At 36.4% G+C, this 17,556-nt stretch overlaps 1 long non-coding RNA gene across 1 annotated transcript; it reads left to right on the top strand.

Moving 5' to 3' along the window:
• Positions 1 to 9,832: 9,832 nt before the first annotated feature.
• On the top strand, positions 9,833 to 16,838 carry LOC149788682 (uncharacterized). Its single transcript, XR_016424203.1, has 4 exons — positions 9,833 to 10,003; positions 11,278 to 11,460; positions 15,172 to 15,295; positions 16,334 to 16,838. It is a non-coding gene; the product is annotated as an uncharacterized LOC149788682 (long non-coding RNA).
• The last annotated feature ends 718 nt before the right edge of the window (positions 16,839 to 17,556 follow it).

The following is a 17,556-nucleotide window of genomic DNA, read 5'->3' as shown; positions in this document are numbered from 1 at the left end:
ATCTAACTGTTCTTGTATTAATAAGAAATTCTCTCTTCCGTATTCATCAATAACTAAATTAACGTTAAAATGCTCTGTGTTTTGCGAAAACGCTGTTCTGATCGTGTTTTCAAGTGCTTCTTTGTCATATATAAAAACCCTCACGTGCTGGTACATTATATAATATGTATTTGATTAATTGAGATTTCACATACAGATTTATTACAAGCTCTTCTCCACGTATGTCAATCAAGCGATTAAAGTGGTCTGTGAGCTTAAAATTTATTCGTGTTAACATATTATTATGACACCGCAGATACACAGGATTGGTTGGTACTTGCACGATTAAACTTCCAGGGGGAACTTGTGGTGTGAATGTATATAAAATATATCCTTGTTGAGCCTGATTTGATTTTCCGAGATCTATTTGATAGCTACCATCGACTACGTCACAAACCAGATTGACCACGGTCGTGCTGGTTATATTAACGATTTCCGGTGATACGTGCCTGCCGCCGCCGTGTGGATCATTATTATAGCTAAAAACAGTTGGATGTGGTGCTAGTTTTCTCCATGCGTCGAGTATTTTAGGATAAAACTCATCAATGACATCATTGACAGATTTTCTTAATCCATCTCGATTATAATCAGGAAACTTAAACGTTACAATGTCAGCTTCGGGTATTTTGTATTTGGTTGCAAAAAACCTTCTATGATCACCCGGTGATTCAAAAACTAAGTTTATGATTCTATTATGAAAATATTCAATAGTATCAGCTATACGATTTAAAATTTCTACTCGTTTAATAATTTCTTCACGCGTAGATATCAAATCGGACAAATATTCCCGAAAACTATCACGTAAATTGTCTAGTTGTTCTTTATGGTCTGAATTTATGATACTAATGACATTATTGATATTTATGTCGTAAAATGAATTATACAGCTTATCACCGTCAGCGTTGTGTAAGAGCCAGTAGTACTCACCAGTTCTCTCGACACGAAATTGATCCCGTTTATCCCATACCGTTTTTCTATGTTCCACCAGAAACCTGTATAATTCATTTTAATATTATGATGAAAACTTTTCGATGACGTAAAATGAGCCCAGTTGGTTCTGGTGGTCCTTCATACACTGGAGGAATATCCGGCCATCCTAGTACGGATCTTATCGTGGATTGATAAATATCAGCGACATAATCAGGAGAATGTATCTCAATCGTCAAGGACAGCGTCGGTTCATGAACATTAATTGATATTTTTGCTTCTTTTCCGATTATTGATTTTATTCTACGTTGAAATTCCTCATTGATATGTTCGATCTCATAACTACCAGTGGGTATTCCAACATCTATCCAGTCAGGAGTACCATCTGGTTTGTTCTTGTTAGCAAATACAAGCAAATTATTTGCTGGTTTACCATGAAATGATTTTGATCTGATATTTGGCCAGCTGTAATATACCCGTAATTGCGCTAATGCTATTTCTTTTACTGGAATTGCAGTAGGAAAGTTAATACTAAATTCAGGATTAGTTGAACTTACCGAGATCATCGTTATCTTCGGCGGAGTTGTATTAGTCACGATCTGTTGGAGTAATTCTGTCATTATTAGTATTTATGTCTTTAATACCGATACCTTCGTCGTATATTTTAGTCATCATTGAAAACTCGAAATCAGAAATAATTCCATCACTGAGACTCGCTGAAAACAACGAGGACAATTTCGAGTATGCTACCGTCGCTGTATGTAATCTTATCATGTAATCGGATAATATTTCATTCGTGCAGGTGCATATTATTTTTGCGATGATATTAAGCACACCTGCAATCGTTGTTGCTGATGAAATACAAATAGTTACAGCTGCTGGTGCCATCATTGTCACCGTTGATAATATAACGCCTGTTCCAGCAACAACAGCGGATACTGAATAATCGATCACGTCCACGATAACTAATCGTCGTCGATATTTTTTCTACTTTTACTGTATATTGTTCGACTCGATCTTTTAATGCTGCCTGCCATTCACGCGCTTGATTGTACCTGTATTGTGTACCATCCATATATTTTTATGCAGTAAATAATTGAGGTGTTTCAGCTACAAATTCCAAACACCACCAGTAAGATGTTGCGTTTAATGTCTTATCAGATGCTTCCAAAATAAATATTTCTTCGGTTCCGCTATTTAATATAACAGATACAACCCCAGAATACTTATCAGTTGAATGACGCCATGGATACGTTGTAAATATTTCAAATTTTGCAGCACTAAACACAGACAGCCTGTACACGCCAGTGACTGTTGTGGTATATCTAATAGTTTTATTTTGCTGCGACCATGTTGCGAATCCCGATGACACCGTGTATACGATGTTTGTGATATGTCCGGGAGTTATTCCGGCTGAAATTTTAATCAGACTGGTTTTGTTAACGATCTCAGGAATCCCTGCGACGATGTTTTACTGTGTTTGTTTGATCGTGTCAATGTTGGTCTTGATATCTTGCTGTGTTTGTTTGATCGTGTCAGTGTTGGTTTTGATATCAGAAAGTTTCATGGCAACGTTGTGCGGAGAACCAAAAAAATCTTTAGCGGTTTTTTGATGGTTTCTGCGAAATCTTCCAAAAGCGCCTGCGTGAACGTCATGCTCCGCCCGTAACGTGGATAATTTATTATCTACGATACCATAGTTAATGTCAACATAATTTTTCGTTGCAGCATCTTCACCGGAGGTTGGATCTCTTAAAACTACTATTTTATTTCCGTTCATGTTGAGTTCACCCGTCATTGTGTCGCCGGTGTTTTTCACGCGATTAGCAAAAGTTTTTACAATTTAATTTCTGATGGTTGCAAGCGATATATTTGAATCCCTAATTATGCCGCTGTCAGTAAACACAGGAATATTATCCGTAACTGCACCGAGTACTCGTCGAACTATATCATTCCATCTGATGTTGCTCGTTTTTAGTTTTCCATATCGATCCTGAAAAATAACAACCTCATCTGGGTCAACTCCAGCCAGGTTCATGATATCAGCGAGTTCATCTTTAGTTGCGTACTTCGACAGATCAACGTCGGATTTTATTTTCTTACTGGTAGAAGAAGATCTTCTTCCGTAAATATCAACCATTATAATAAGATCTGTTGTTTAAAACGAATCGGTTGCTTGTATAATCATGCACGACTTTATGTGGCGGTTTGGATGATTTTGATATAGCGTTAAGTACATTAATTACTTCACGCCCGCATATTGGCGGATCTGTCATTGTTTGTGTGGGTAGTGTTGAATACCAAACTTTACAATCAGAGGTTCTTGCGTGAAGTGGTGCGACATACTTGATAAATTCAACGGGTGGAGCTAACCCGTATGAATCAAAATAAACAATTCCACGTGGATCAACCGCGTGTGATACCCAATGAGTACCGGGTCCAGAACGTTCATCGAGATTAATAATACCTGTTTTGAGTTTGTTTGGTTGTTTTGGTAATTGATCTCGCATAAAAACACCTACGAAGGCTTTTATTTTTAATTTTGTAGCAACATCAAGTAAATCAAAATTTGATGCTGGAATATCTAACGTGGAAGCCTCAGACCTCTTCCCCAACGAGATCCCGGCAATCTTAGGCCGCGTCCCATTTTTTTGTATCCATTTCCTGTTGCTTTCTTTAGAGCTAGTGCAGCAGCTGTTCCAACAGCACCTAACACGTCTGCTTTTGCTACGGCTGGAGCAGCAGCAGCTATTAACGCTGGTATAGCAGCAAGAAGTGGAAATATACCACCCGTTTTTACCATGTCCTTGATGGCGCTCGGAGAAAGATGAAATTGAACTCCGGTTTTTGATTCTAGGGCTTTATTGAAATGTTTAATCTGATTATTTGTCAACGATAATTTGTTTGGACCACCACCAATCTGATCTCGTTTTAGTGATATTTTAGTTCCGCATTTGCTGGTGGTTTTTGATTGAAGCTTTTTGACCTGACCGGGAGTCAGAGTAACATTAACATGACTATACGACATTTTTATATAATTAATATTTTTCTGAATAATTAAAGATTTTCCACTGGTGCATCAACGACTCTCATTCGACCACTACCACCTTCAAGTAACATGGCTTTATCGCTGAGTATAACAGCGATTGCTCTATAATTAGCACCACCTGTATTTAATGTTGCTTTAAGATGTTTATCAACGACAGATTGTTTTGATAGATCAAGATGCTCTAGCGAAAAATAATAAATTGAATACAAAGTTCTGAAATCTAGTTGTGATATTTGCAACCCAGTATCTATATTTTGATCACGTACCATCAATGACATTAAACGATGATATGCATGTCCTATATGATTCTGTTCATAATTTAGTTGTATATTCTGTGTTGGTTCTTGTTGTCCGTTTATCCGTAAAGAAATAATTGTAACACCTAGTTTATCAAATATCATATGACAGTGAACTTGTGAACCTAATCGATTAGTTTCCTGAAACGCAATAAAAATATGACGCGGTGCAGAAACACCCTGTTGTGAACCTATATGCCATGTAAACTGACCATTAACGTTACTTTGCATACTATCTGTGCTTGTTGTTAACCATGACAACAAGGATTTACCACCTATGTCCATGAAAGAAATTAAGTTTTGTTCTTCTGCGATCGTTGGAGTCATTACCGGCATCCACAATGAAAGTTTCGATAATACTACTTTACCAGCATCACCAACAGGTCTCCACAGAGCATCGTTATCATCACCCTTTCTCACAAGAACAACCGTGTGTCTAGCTCCAAAAATAACCTTACTAAAATTTCTACAAAATCCAAAAATATGCGATAGTGGAATTGCACATGAGAATCTTCTATTGTCTCCTAGCAACATATTTCTACGCGCTGCAAATCCCAAGTTGAAATTTTCACCAGAACCATGAACCACTGGCCACAAATCAGCATCAGCGTTATTGGCGAAGTTTCTTGGTCGTCTTATATTATACGGATCATTTTCAGGGTGATTAGAATTATCTTTCACAAACATCATTGTGGGACCTGCTGATCTTGTATAATCCTCAGAATATCTTGCTAATCCTATTATTGTTGTAGCAAGGTCGACATCTTTCTGAATTGATTCGATATTTTTTCCATCGATCATATAAGTGGCACTATCAAACAGTGCCATGATCCCGTTGTTGACACAACCAACTTTTACTGCACCTCTGTAATTAGTATCATCCGTTCTTATAATTGTACCTTCTACCTCAAGAAAAGCCTCAGCGGGTAAAAAGTATCTACTTGTGTCATGAACTTGTAGTTCAATTCTTCCACGTTGATCTGGTATTCGTGCTTCATAAGAATAAAACTGATAATCACGTACCGATTCATCTTTAAGGACAGGTGCTTCCATGTCAAATGCTTCATCGGATACTCGCTTGAACATTTATTATAATTATTTTCGTCTAACACGAAAACCGGGTTTAGAAACTCCACTCCCTGATATCATGCTTGAAATATTATTCCCTGATTCACCCGGTCCTTGATCTGCTAACGCCGCTAGTTTTTGATTTGCAGCCTGATTGGGTCCTTGATCTGCTAACGCCGCTAGTTTTTGATTTGCAGCCTGATTTATTATTTTACTGACATCTGCGGGCATAATTTCAGTACTTGGTAATTTTACCGGTTGTTGTCTTCGTCGCAATAATCGTGCTATTCTATCTTTGATCGCCGAGAACGCCTTACCAGCAACATTGACAATTACTCCAGGGGCTTTATCACGAACAATATCGATAGCTTTCATCGATATTTGTTTTGCAACAGGTACTGCTTTTGGAGCTATTCTTGTAAATAATCCCCGCACAACATCACCAAGTCCATCTCCGTAAGTAGCTCTGTAGATTGGTAATCGTGAGTTTACCGCTCTGACCTGCACGGATTTACGATGATTATTGTGTATTATCATATTTTTTAATTTACCATTTATTTAACAACTAGTCATCAACAAGTTCATCGATAAGTTCTCGGTAAACGCCGATATCCATAATACCACCTTGAAATAATCGCCGACAAATATCAGCTGCTTCATTAATTATTTCTGGTGAATTATTTCTGGCACGTTTTCCTCCTATGAGAACCTCTAACCGTGACACATCATTGATGATATTATCAGGACATAAACCAGATCCTGTTTTAGGTTCATCTTGAAGTGTTTTAAATACTGGTGGTTGCATAACCGGATAAAGTACTTCAGTGGTGACCGGGGACATGTCAGGTGAGTCACTTTTTCGAAATCCATGTGGTGAATCTACTGGTGAATATGTCATTGTCGGCGCAGAAATTTTTTTACGTTGTAAAGGTAGAGGAAGCTGATACTGGGAGAGTTGTTCTTGTTCCTGTTCTAGTCTCTCTCTATGAAGTATTTCTACTTTTTTTTATAAAGATCTTTGTATTTCGAATCATTACTTTCAACCCGTCTTTTGTTTGCATGTATGCGATATATATATATATATATATATATATATATATATATATATATATATATATATATATATATATATATATATATATATATTTAATAAGATCTTCATTTTTTACTTTTTCATAACGGGGTTTTAAAATACCAGATTTGTCAGATATATAATCTAATATTTTTTCGGGTAATTTTTATCTTTCAGTATTTCTAATATCTTCAATAACTCCTTCCTTAAATTTTGCAATTAATCTTACATTTTCTTTTACTGGTTTGAATTTATGTGCATGTTCTTTTTGCACGTCGGCGACTTCAGTACGAAGTTTTCCAATACCTTCAAGTATTTCCTCACCAACAGGTGGATGTTGAGACGCTGCTATATCAATTGGAAGATCTCGTAAAATCTTCTTTGTCTGTTTAGTTCTTCTTGCTATTTTTTCGGTTTGTTCTGCTGTTTGTTTTGATACCGGAAGAAGTTCTTCTTTGATGACTGTTGTAACTTTCTCAGTAGCTGCAGTGACGGGTTTAAACAGTTTTTTAGTGTCTTCTTCGTACTCAACTTGTGCTTCTTGCTGTGCTTGTAGAATTTTTCTAAATGAATCTCGCACGGGAAGAAATTTTTTAATTGCTTCTAGTCTCTCTCGTGCTATTCTTGCAGTATGAGATTCTGGATGTACCATTATTTTTTTAACATAACAATTTTTTAATTAATAGCAGCAGAGAGGGCGCGACCTCAATAAAGTGTCCACGTGGTAAAATAAACCATCCTACGAATACAAAAAAAAAAAGACAACGACGTTAAAGTAACACCAATTTGACAAATTTTTGGAAGTTTTATTTTTTGCTTCAATTTGTGTAGATGCTTTTGGTTTAATCTGTCGACGCTTTTTATTTTTTCTTTGTTCGTAGGAAGGGTTATTTTTTAGTTTTCGACGCTTTTCGATCTTGGTCTGTTCGCCCTCTCTGCTGCTCGTCACAGCTTCGCATGGGAAGGTTAAAAAAGACATGTTGCTGAATTAGACATGCCAACTATTTCAGGAACCTTCCATTGTAGGGAATTTATAAAAAAATTTTAAGCATCATTCTTCTTTGTCTGATTACTAAACTGCACAAATGCACATTCATCTTAGGTGGCAAGGTTCAGTTTCGTAATTTACTTAAGGCTATGGTGTGACTTTTTCAGCTATTATTGTTTACTATTTATAGATATGGATATATTTGTGAACTAGGTGTTTTGGGCTTGTGTTGTTCTTGAAATTGATGTCAGTCATGTACACCTTCCATAGTTGCTCTGCAGTATGTTGATAGTGAAATACTAATAGTTGGCTAGGAAGAAGAGCTAGCCTCCCATAGCAGTAGACACGTGGGTTCAAGGCAAGCCGAGTATCTCAAAAACGGCTTGGATGACAACTATTCTGAATTGCATCAAACTATTTAGTAGACAATGTTTTTCAAAAGTTTCATCCAGGGAAAGGGCTTGTGTTTGCACTGTGAGTACTACATGCTGTCAAAAATGGCATTTGGATGTGAAAAATGCAGGTATAAAATGGGGGTTGGGGTGCATAAACCTCTTCTGCTATGAACTGCCATTGACTTCTCTGGTCAAGTGAATACTATTCTTATGCTCTGTTTTAATATAGGTATCTAAAAATATGGACCTTTTTGATCTCACTTGTGTATTTGATTTTTTATGATTTTTTTATACTAGGTCACTGATTGCGGCATTAAATTTGTACATAAAAACTGGACCCTGCCCCCTTAGCTGTGTTCACAATGGGTGTGGGGTAGTTACCTGTCAGTATCAGACAAAGGGGGCCCTGAGTGGTCTAAAGCGCTCGCCGTTCCGGACCACTGCCATCTCACCTCTGTCTGCGTGGGATCAAGTCCAAGGCTCGGCTAGCGTGGGTAAGTGGGAAAGCCTGCCAGTAACTTCTCGTGGGTTGGTGGTTCATCCCTGGGTTTTCCAGGGTTTTTCCTCCACCAGTTATACTGGCCGCCATGTATAGCCTACCTTGTGCTGAACATTGGCGTTAAACCCTAGAAAAACAAACTCGGTCATATTACGCGTATTCATATTTACGGTAACTTCTGTCTAGTCAATGTTATTTTGCAAATATCAGTCGGGGGCCCCGAGTGGCCTAGTGGTCTCAAGTGCTCACTGTTCCAGATCACTGCCATCTCACCTCTGCGTGTTTTCTAATGGGTACGTGATAAAGTTTGCCAGTAGATTCTCGTAGAGTCGGTAGTTCTTCCCCGACTTTTCCTGGGTTCTTTGTCGACCAGTAATAATTACCGCCATGTATGGCCTATTCTGTACCGAATATTTGCGTTAAACCCCATAACAACAACAGAAACAAATATCAATCTGACTACACAGATACGCATTCATAAAGCCCGTGTTCACAATTAAAGAAAAATATCAACTGTTAATGAAATGATATTACTTCGGAGATATTTGTTATCCAGTATTGACATAAATTTAATGATTGAGTTCAGACAACGATGAATAAACTTCCAATCGATTTGACAGAGACTTGAGTGTAGTACGGTAGTGATCATAATAAGTACTCTAGTGTATGCAATTTTGAAATTCCATTAATTTTAAGATTTGATATTGTGGAAATGAAAAAGAGTAATAGAATATGGATAGGTAGTTTTGAATGTTTCTTCTAGTTTTAAATCGCCAGATAATATTAATTGGTATTACAAAAGATAGAAGAAATACATAAATAAACAAGCAATACAGACTATGATGCATCACATTTATTTTGTGTGTGTTTAACTATAAGTCTTTCTTAAATTATAATGGTTATTGTTTTGAAATATACGAACTGAATTGAAATTCTGACGTACAACACATTTCATTCGCAGCAGTGTGGTAGAGTTTCTAGTGAATATCGTGTACGGCAGATTTCATTGGTAACAATGTGGTACTGTTTCTAGTGAATATCGTGTACGAGACACTTCATTGATATCAATGTGTACAGTTTATAATGACTATCGTGTACGATACATTTCATCTAGTTGTAATACGGTAAAGTTTCGAGTGGCTATCGTGTACGACTACTGGTGACTAGAAGCAGCTGAAAATATATGACGGCTTGCTGTCATTATTCATAAACGATAACCAATAGCGTGTAAAAGCGGCGGCCGTAGATGGTGTAGGCAACTGTCTTCAAATGGATACTTTGTAGGTTTTAATATCGAACGTCTGACTAATACTAGAAAGAAGCCAGTGCAGTTGTATTTGGAATCAGGTCACAATTAATACTTCCCACGAATGTAGCTCTATTCTATTTTTAGAACATTTTTCCTCTCTCATTTTGGTGGTGATAGAAGAGTTTTATTTATGCAATTTTGGTAATGATTTAAAGGTATGTTTATTCTTAATAATATGAACTCAGGGTGTTGTTATCTGTGTGTATTTCGGCGACAGTGCACAGTGAGTAATAATGCATTGGTGATGATCTGGAAGTGAGATATGTGTTCTGTTTACATGCTGCTATGTTGACAGTCCAGCATCTCAAAAAAGAGCAGGTCAACCTTTGACGAGAACTTCACCGTGAAGTCATCTTTGAAGGTATTTTAAATTAACATATGATTTGTATTGATTGACACACAGTGGAAAGGTCAGTACTGAGAAACAAAATGTAGAGAACATATAGTAAAATTAATTGTGTTTTATGTTCTGTCAAGGCAGCATTGATTCAACTTTAAATTGCTTTAAAAATTGTATTATTAATGATAGACACTTGAGATTTTCACACCGTGTGTATATTGAATGTAGCAATCAGAAAATATAATTAAAATTTAAGAAATTTAATTAATGTATATTAATTTAATTAAATTAAAAAATTAAAAAATAAATTTTTTCCCTATAAATTCACAAAAGTGGTATCTGTTGGAGATGACACTCATTATTATTAGCAGCAGTGTATTCATACACCATATAGGAGTTGCAATAAACGATTTTTTCAGAGCCTGTCAGCGAAAATTTCACTAAATTCTTTAATAGCACCTACTAGTGGTTGTAAAATATGGACATGAAATGTAACAGCTAATGGATTATATGGTCTATTGTCATATGAGGATCCCGTGACAAACACATAGAAGAAAAAACATGTTCACAGACTGGCACTGACGGTGAAGTTGAGAAATCTGACTATACCAAAGGAGCTAGATGCATCCCATTTATGTCATAATAGTTTGTGTGTGAATGTGGATCATCTGATTCTAGAGCGTCATTCTGTTAACAATAATAGGCAGTATTGCAAAGGTTATGGTCATTGCATTTGCCATGGTGACTATCCAGACTGCATGATAAAGTTGAAATTGTAATATGGAATAAATTCAGGTATCATGATATATCCTTTACACACACCCACATCCATATCAATTTATGTCTGGCATGGAAGGAAGGATGGATATATGGATGTATTGAGTAACAAGGTGAAAGGAAAGAGTGTGGTCTTTATTTTAGTAGAACATGCTGGGATGACAGTGCTTTCTTAAATACATTCCTTCCTTCCTTCCTTCATTCATTCATTCATTCATTTAGCTAGTCTTATAAGTCATGTCTTGTCATGTCATGTTATTTCAATTTTAATTTTTTAAATCTTTATTTATTTTGCTTTTTAATTTCTTTATTTGTGTTTTCATATTCAGAGAAAACTGTTTCGACCTCTCCATAGGTCTCATCAGATGGTAGTAAGTAACACAACTGCACATAACATGCGTTGTGTTACCTACGGATTTCCCCACTACAGTTTTCCATTCTGTACAATGTGTTCTTCATGGTGTCTTTAAGCACTTTCATTTTAAATATGGAATTAAGATAACTTTTTCTGTCTGCAGTGTCCATTGGCTCCTGCTAAACCTTTGCATAGGAGTGATCGCCCTTGGTGTCTAGCTGTCCTTTGCAGTAGTCAGACTTCCTATTGCCTTGCTGTGTCCTGTACCTCAGATGGGCCAGTATCATATTTCCTCGTCTTGCTAGAATACGTTTCCTGGTTTGTGGATGCTTTTGATAAACTGATGGTAAGTGCAGTCTTTATCCATTGTCTCCAGTGATCTCAGAGTTCTTGTTGAAAATTTACCTCCCACGTGTGTCACCTTTATTTTCAGTGATGATCCCAGCTGTTATTGAGCCTGTGCATTGTTGAATGCACTCTTAACTCAAAGTTTCTGGAATAGTTCACATTTTAAGGTAATGAAACACTGATTGATCTGTTCACCGCATCACATTTCTGTGTGTTTGTGTTCAGTCGCAGTCTTTCTACAACATCACAGGAGAGTGTCATTTTCAGAACTTCTAGCAGGATATTCTTATCATTTTCTGTCATGTTGAGATGAGTCATTTGATGAAGGCCCAGGTATGCTGATCGCATCCACCAGCTGTTAGTACTTCCTCCCCCACAGACCTTTGAATAATACCGGCATTAGGAGAAGTCCCCTGAAAAACATCGCACAGTTGCATCCATTACTTGGGGAAGTTGACATTTGATTTTTGTAACATCACCACTATTGTCCTCCATCATTTGCTTGGAGATTAAACCGCAACATGCTTTAATATCTTGGCTGACAATTTTCTGTTTGAGCCTTTTTCCTTATCTTGTTCTTATTCCTGGAAACATGTTTTCACTAAATATTGCAGAATTACACCGTTTGAACTGTAAACGACCCAAATGGATGGGATCGGACAGTCTTTCTACTTTCCACATTGGATGCAGAATGGTGTAAGCATTTTGGAAGCCAGCAGCAGCCTATGCATCTCCATCTGTTGTTGCATGTCTAATGAAAATCTCTTGCACCACAAACTTGTTTCCCATTTCTCTTGCCATTTCACACTGAATGTGGTGCAACTGGTGACGATTTGCTGTGCAGTCAACATGGCCTCCTGGACATTTCTAGTCAAAACCTTTCCCCTTCAGCCATGCTGCAGTTCAACACAGCTTGTTTTCTACTGTAGTCCCCACAATCTATTCTTCTCTGTAACAGTTTCGCAGGCAATTCCAGCAGCTTGTGATGAACTTTGACCAGGTTTCTTTTCATGTCCAAAGCTAATGGCACTGTATCTTGCGTCACAAGCAACATTTATTTGCTCAGAATGCTGAACACCACACATAACATTAACTTGTTTGACTAGTTTCAGCTTGTCTGTCATGTCCATTTCATTGAGCTCCACAGTTGTTTTGCCTACAAGGCTGGAGGCCCTTTGCATAACTGTTCTGCTAGGTGGCGGAATGTCAGTGGCTGAAAGCAAGTATCTAGCCCTGGTATTGCACATTGGTGTATCTTGTAGTCCAGCTTGAAACATCGTATTTACAGCAGCAGGATTTGGCCCAGGTCTATTTGTTTTTATCTCATCATACAACTTATACTCTGGTGACTTAAAGCTGCAGATTTTACACATCATGGTATACTTTCAAGCAAGTCCCCATTTTATTTCATGAGCAATTTGGAACTCTGGTCTGCCACATATGTTGACTTGATTACCATGGCTATGAATGGTATCATTCGACATTTCAACATTTTATTTCATACAGATCATGCGTGTCCCATCGTGCTCATTTAAATTTGTTTCTTTCAGATCTAGTTTTGCTTTGGATGATGGTCGTAGAATTTTTGCAGACCCAGGTGTGCCATTACAGTCTGGTGCCTGAACTGACTTGAGACGCCCATTTGTCGGCTTTGTCACTGCAATGAGAGAGAACTTGTCTGCATCAGTTCTTCTGGTCACTGGAACAAATGCAGCACTGGAATTTGTTAGAGTATCATCAGTCAGATATGTAACTCCTGTGTTATGTGGAATATATCCAGGTTTTAAAAAAGTTGTCTCCCTCCTCGTGTACCCTTTCATGGTTTCAGTTACAATAAATGCATGTAAAATACAAGAATTGTCCTCTCTCTCTCTCACTTATATAACTAGGAGAAGGCATGCCAGCTTGGTTTCAGAGAACTTCACCAACTTTTCAATACTACTGGAAGACTAACATCTGAAGACTCATCCCTTTCATGGGTGGAAATGATGTCATGTACTTGGTTATACCCAGCTTGCGTACTTAGATGCTACCAGATTTCACGTGTTACCTTTCATTGACAAGCTCTGGTTTAATTCCTTCAAACCTGATAAGGAAAGCCATTGATGTTTATCACAAAAGAATGGAGAGACTATGCCATAGAACAAAAATTGTCAACTTCAGGTTTTAAATTTTCATTAAAATTTAAGTTTAATTTAAATGTTCATGATATGTATCATTTTTAAAAATTAATGTGTATCATTTTTATGTATCATTTTTAAAAAATTTTATGTATCATTTTTAAAAATTAAATTTTCTAAGAAAGCTAAACAGTCAAGTTTTTTTCCCTAGTAATTTCCAGATTGGTGTTAGAACTAAAAACTAATTACAGTTTTTTTTTAAGTGTTTATCTTGGTTAGAAAAATCACAATTAAACTTTACGTTTTGTGCATTTTTGAAATTCGGACATTTGGAATTGGCTTGTGCTTGTGTTACAGCGGTGCCAGCTAAAAGCCTGTAACTATCCTATTCATGGATGAAAGTCCTTCAAACTTTGCAGCAGTATTTAAGAGATATTGATTTGATCACGGATGGAAGTTTTGTACATGGAGGTGAAATTGTCTAACCCTGTCAGAAATCGGGTCACAATTAATACTTCCAGTTCAGTACCCACGAATCTAGTTCTAGTCTATTTTTAGAACATTTTTTCCTCTCATTTTGGTGTTGATAGAAGAGTTTTATTTATACATTTTGGTAGGGATTTTAAGGTATCAGTTTATTCTTATTAATATGAGCTCAGGGTGTTGTTATCTGTGTGTATTTTGGCGACAGTGCACAGTGAGTAATAAGGCCTGGGTGATGATCCGGAATTGAAATCTGTGTTTTGTTTACATGCTGCTATTTTGACAGTCCAGCATCTCAAAAAAGAGCAGGTCAACCTTTGACGAGAACTTCACCATGAAGTCATCTTTGAATGTATTTTAGATTAACATATGATTTGTATTGATTGTCACACAGTAGAAAAGTCAGTCCTGAGAAACAAATGTAGAGAACATATAGTAATATTAATTGTGTTGTGTATCCATTTGAGGAAAAGAATGTATTTGTGCAAACATGGACCAGCAGTGGAATGTCCTTTTTTATGAATCCATTCTAGTTTTGTGCATCCCTTGTCTTGATATATGTTGTTTACTTTGATTTGTGTGACTTCACAGGTATGTGCTTACATGACTGGCTTTTGATTGGTGTGACTTCACAGGTATGTTTACGTGACTGGCTTTTGAAAGACGTATGTGACTGCAGCAGAATGTATTTGTGTGACCGGCTTTTAATATACAAGTGTGACTTCAAAGGCATGCGTTCACATGATCGGCCTATGATAGACAGGTGTGACTTCAAACGTATAGGTTCATATGACCGGCCTTTTGTAGATATAGGTGTGACTTTAAACAAGCAAGCGATTTTGAATTGAAAACGATTATTTTAAACTGTTTTTGCTACCCAATTCATTGTCATTAAAATTTTATAGAGTTACAAATATAAAAGAAACAAAATGGAAAGTGTTATCCGTGGATTCTCCAGTGAATGCTTAATATATCTCTATTCTTTATACCTTGATTTCAGTTCGAGTAGTTAGATTAGAATTAGTTACTAGGTCGAAATGCGAGTGTGTCTGCAACTCATTTGCATATACCACCGGCTCTGTATCATTATTTTTATATATGTTTAGTCGTGATGGCGAATGAAATGGTGCGTGCAGCCAAGACGACGAGTACCATTTACCCGTGGACCTGGGTTCGAATCTCCGAAGAGTTAAAGAGATAATATTCTTGCGAAAATTCAAATCTCTTTAAGTAGGTATTAATATCTTACATCTATATACCGATCCATGCGTTATATTATTAATTGTATGGCCTGTATGTAGAATCACCTTACAGTCATATAGTGATTCATACAGGGGATTATTAATTCTTTGGCCTGTATGTAGAATCATCTGACAGATATATAGTTATTCATGCTGCAGATTATTAATTCAGTGACCTGTATGTAGAATCACTATACAGTTATACAGTGATTCATACTGGGGATAATTCATTCATTGGCCTGTATGTATGATCACCTTACAGTTATACAGTGATTCATACTGGGGATAATTAATTATTTGGCCTGTATGTATAATCACCTTACAGTTATATAGTGATTCATAATGGGGATTATTAATTCTTTGGCCTGTATGTAGAATCACCTTACAGTTATATAGTGATTCATGCTGGGGATTATTAATTCAGTAGCCTGTATGTAGAATCACCTTACAGTTATATAGTGATTCATAATGGGGATTATTAATTCTTTGGCCTGTATGTAGAATCACCTTACAGTTATATAGTGATTCATGCTGGGGATTATTAATTCTTTGGCCTGTATGTAGAATCCCGTTACAATTATATAGTGATTCATACTGGGGATAATTAATTATTTGGCCTGTATGTAGAATCACCTTACAGTTAAATAGTGATTCATAATGGGGATTATTCATTCATTGCCCTGTATGTACACTTATCACCTGTATGGAGGATCACCTTACAAATATACTGATTCATACTGGAGATTATCAACTCAGTTGCCTGCATGTAGAATCACCTTACAGTTATATGGTGATGCTGGAGATTATTAATTCAGTGGCCTTCTCACTTTGTTTGCAAACCAATAATACATGGTGTTTCAATGTGCACATGCATATAGTCTAGACTTAGTTTTAAGCAGTACATATTTAATTGATTCCTAAGACATTGTTCTTTTATACACAAGGTGAATGTTCAATAAGCATTTCTAAATTAAATAGTAGTTATATATTGGATTTTGGCTGGAAATTGATTCACTTTCTTTTGCAGCCAACATTGGCAGTGTGTTAGGTTGACAATTCATTTCACGTAGATTCAAAGTAAATTAAAACGTCATGATGGCGGCATCAAGATCACAATATGCTGCTTGCAGGTTGGTCGAAGACAGGACTATGGAACTAGAAATGACAGGTATGTGATAGATAAATTGAATATAACAACTTGGACACATATAACATGATCTGGTCGAAGATAGGACTATGGAACTAGATACGACAGGTATGTGATAGATAAACTGAATATAACAACTAGGACATAGATAACATGATCCACCCTAATCAATAAACACAGAAAAGTAGCATTTACAAGCATCCTTTTAAATTCCCCAGTATGATGTCAATTATGTCTATTAACCAGCACCTGAACATAATTTATTCCTTCTTATATCGTAAAGTTTTATCAATCTTATTATCAGGTTTGACGCAGCTTATTTCAATGTTATCACTTATAACTCACATTGTTGTTTTAATGTTAAACTCGTAAAATATTTTCATCAGCTCCCTCCAGAATATTTGGAATTTCACAATAGTGTAATAAGTCATTAATTAATATTCATAATTTTCCATTTATTTTTTGTTCTTTTAAATGTAAAATGAAGATTCTTATTTAGGTCTTGTAACTGCAGCGTAACATTTTAAAGAAAAAAATCACTGATCAATGCTTGAAATAATGCTATGGGTAGGGTACGTGGTATGGATTTATGTTTTCTTAATTAAGACGTTCAGCAATTTAAAAAAAATTGATCGAGGAACTCAGACTTTTCTTTTACATTTGTGGCTATGGAATTGGCGTATTTTGAGTAAAGACCGTCTATACCATTCCCGATGCATTTCAAATGTACCTACGATTTAAACCTTACGTTAAAAAGACAGTGTTATTGAGAAATATTAAACGGACAGAGACTGTCAATTGTATACCCATTCCTTCCGTGTCCATGCTTAATATCATGTGTGGCCCTGGCTGAGGACAAAGATGTGAGATGAATATATTTTTCGGAACTGCAGTCTCCACGGAGCTTCAATGGAGAATCCGTTAATTATCAAACTGTAAAATGATTGTGCTTGGCTCCTTTAAATCAATGTAAAACGTGATTGTGCTCTTTATAAATAAATACAGCCATAGTTGCATATGTTAGAAAATAAATCAGTGTACCTGCAATTGCCAGGTTAAGCATAGTTACGAAAGTTGACCTATCAATATTAGCGAAAATAGTT

This window comes from Sinohyriopsis cumingii, chromosome 11 (genome assembly GCF_028554795.1).
Source record: "Sinohyriopsis cumingii isolate HCF-2022 chromosome 11, ASM2855479v2, whole genome shotgun sequence".
Classification (NCBI taxonomy): domain Eukaryota; kingdom Metazoa; phylum Mollusca; class Bivalvia; order Unionida; family Unionidae; genus Sinohyriopsis; species Sinohyriopsis cumingii.
Note: the sequence above shows the minus strand (reverse complement) of the source record. Positions and strands in the feature narration are given on the sequence as shown.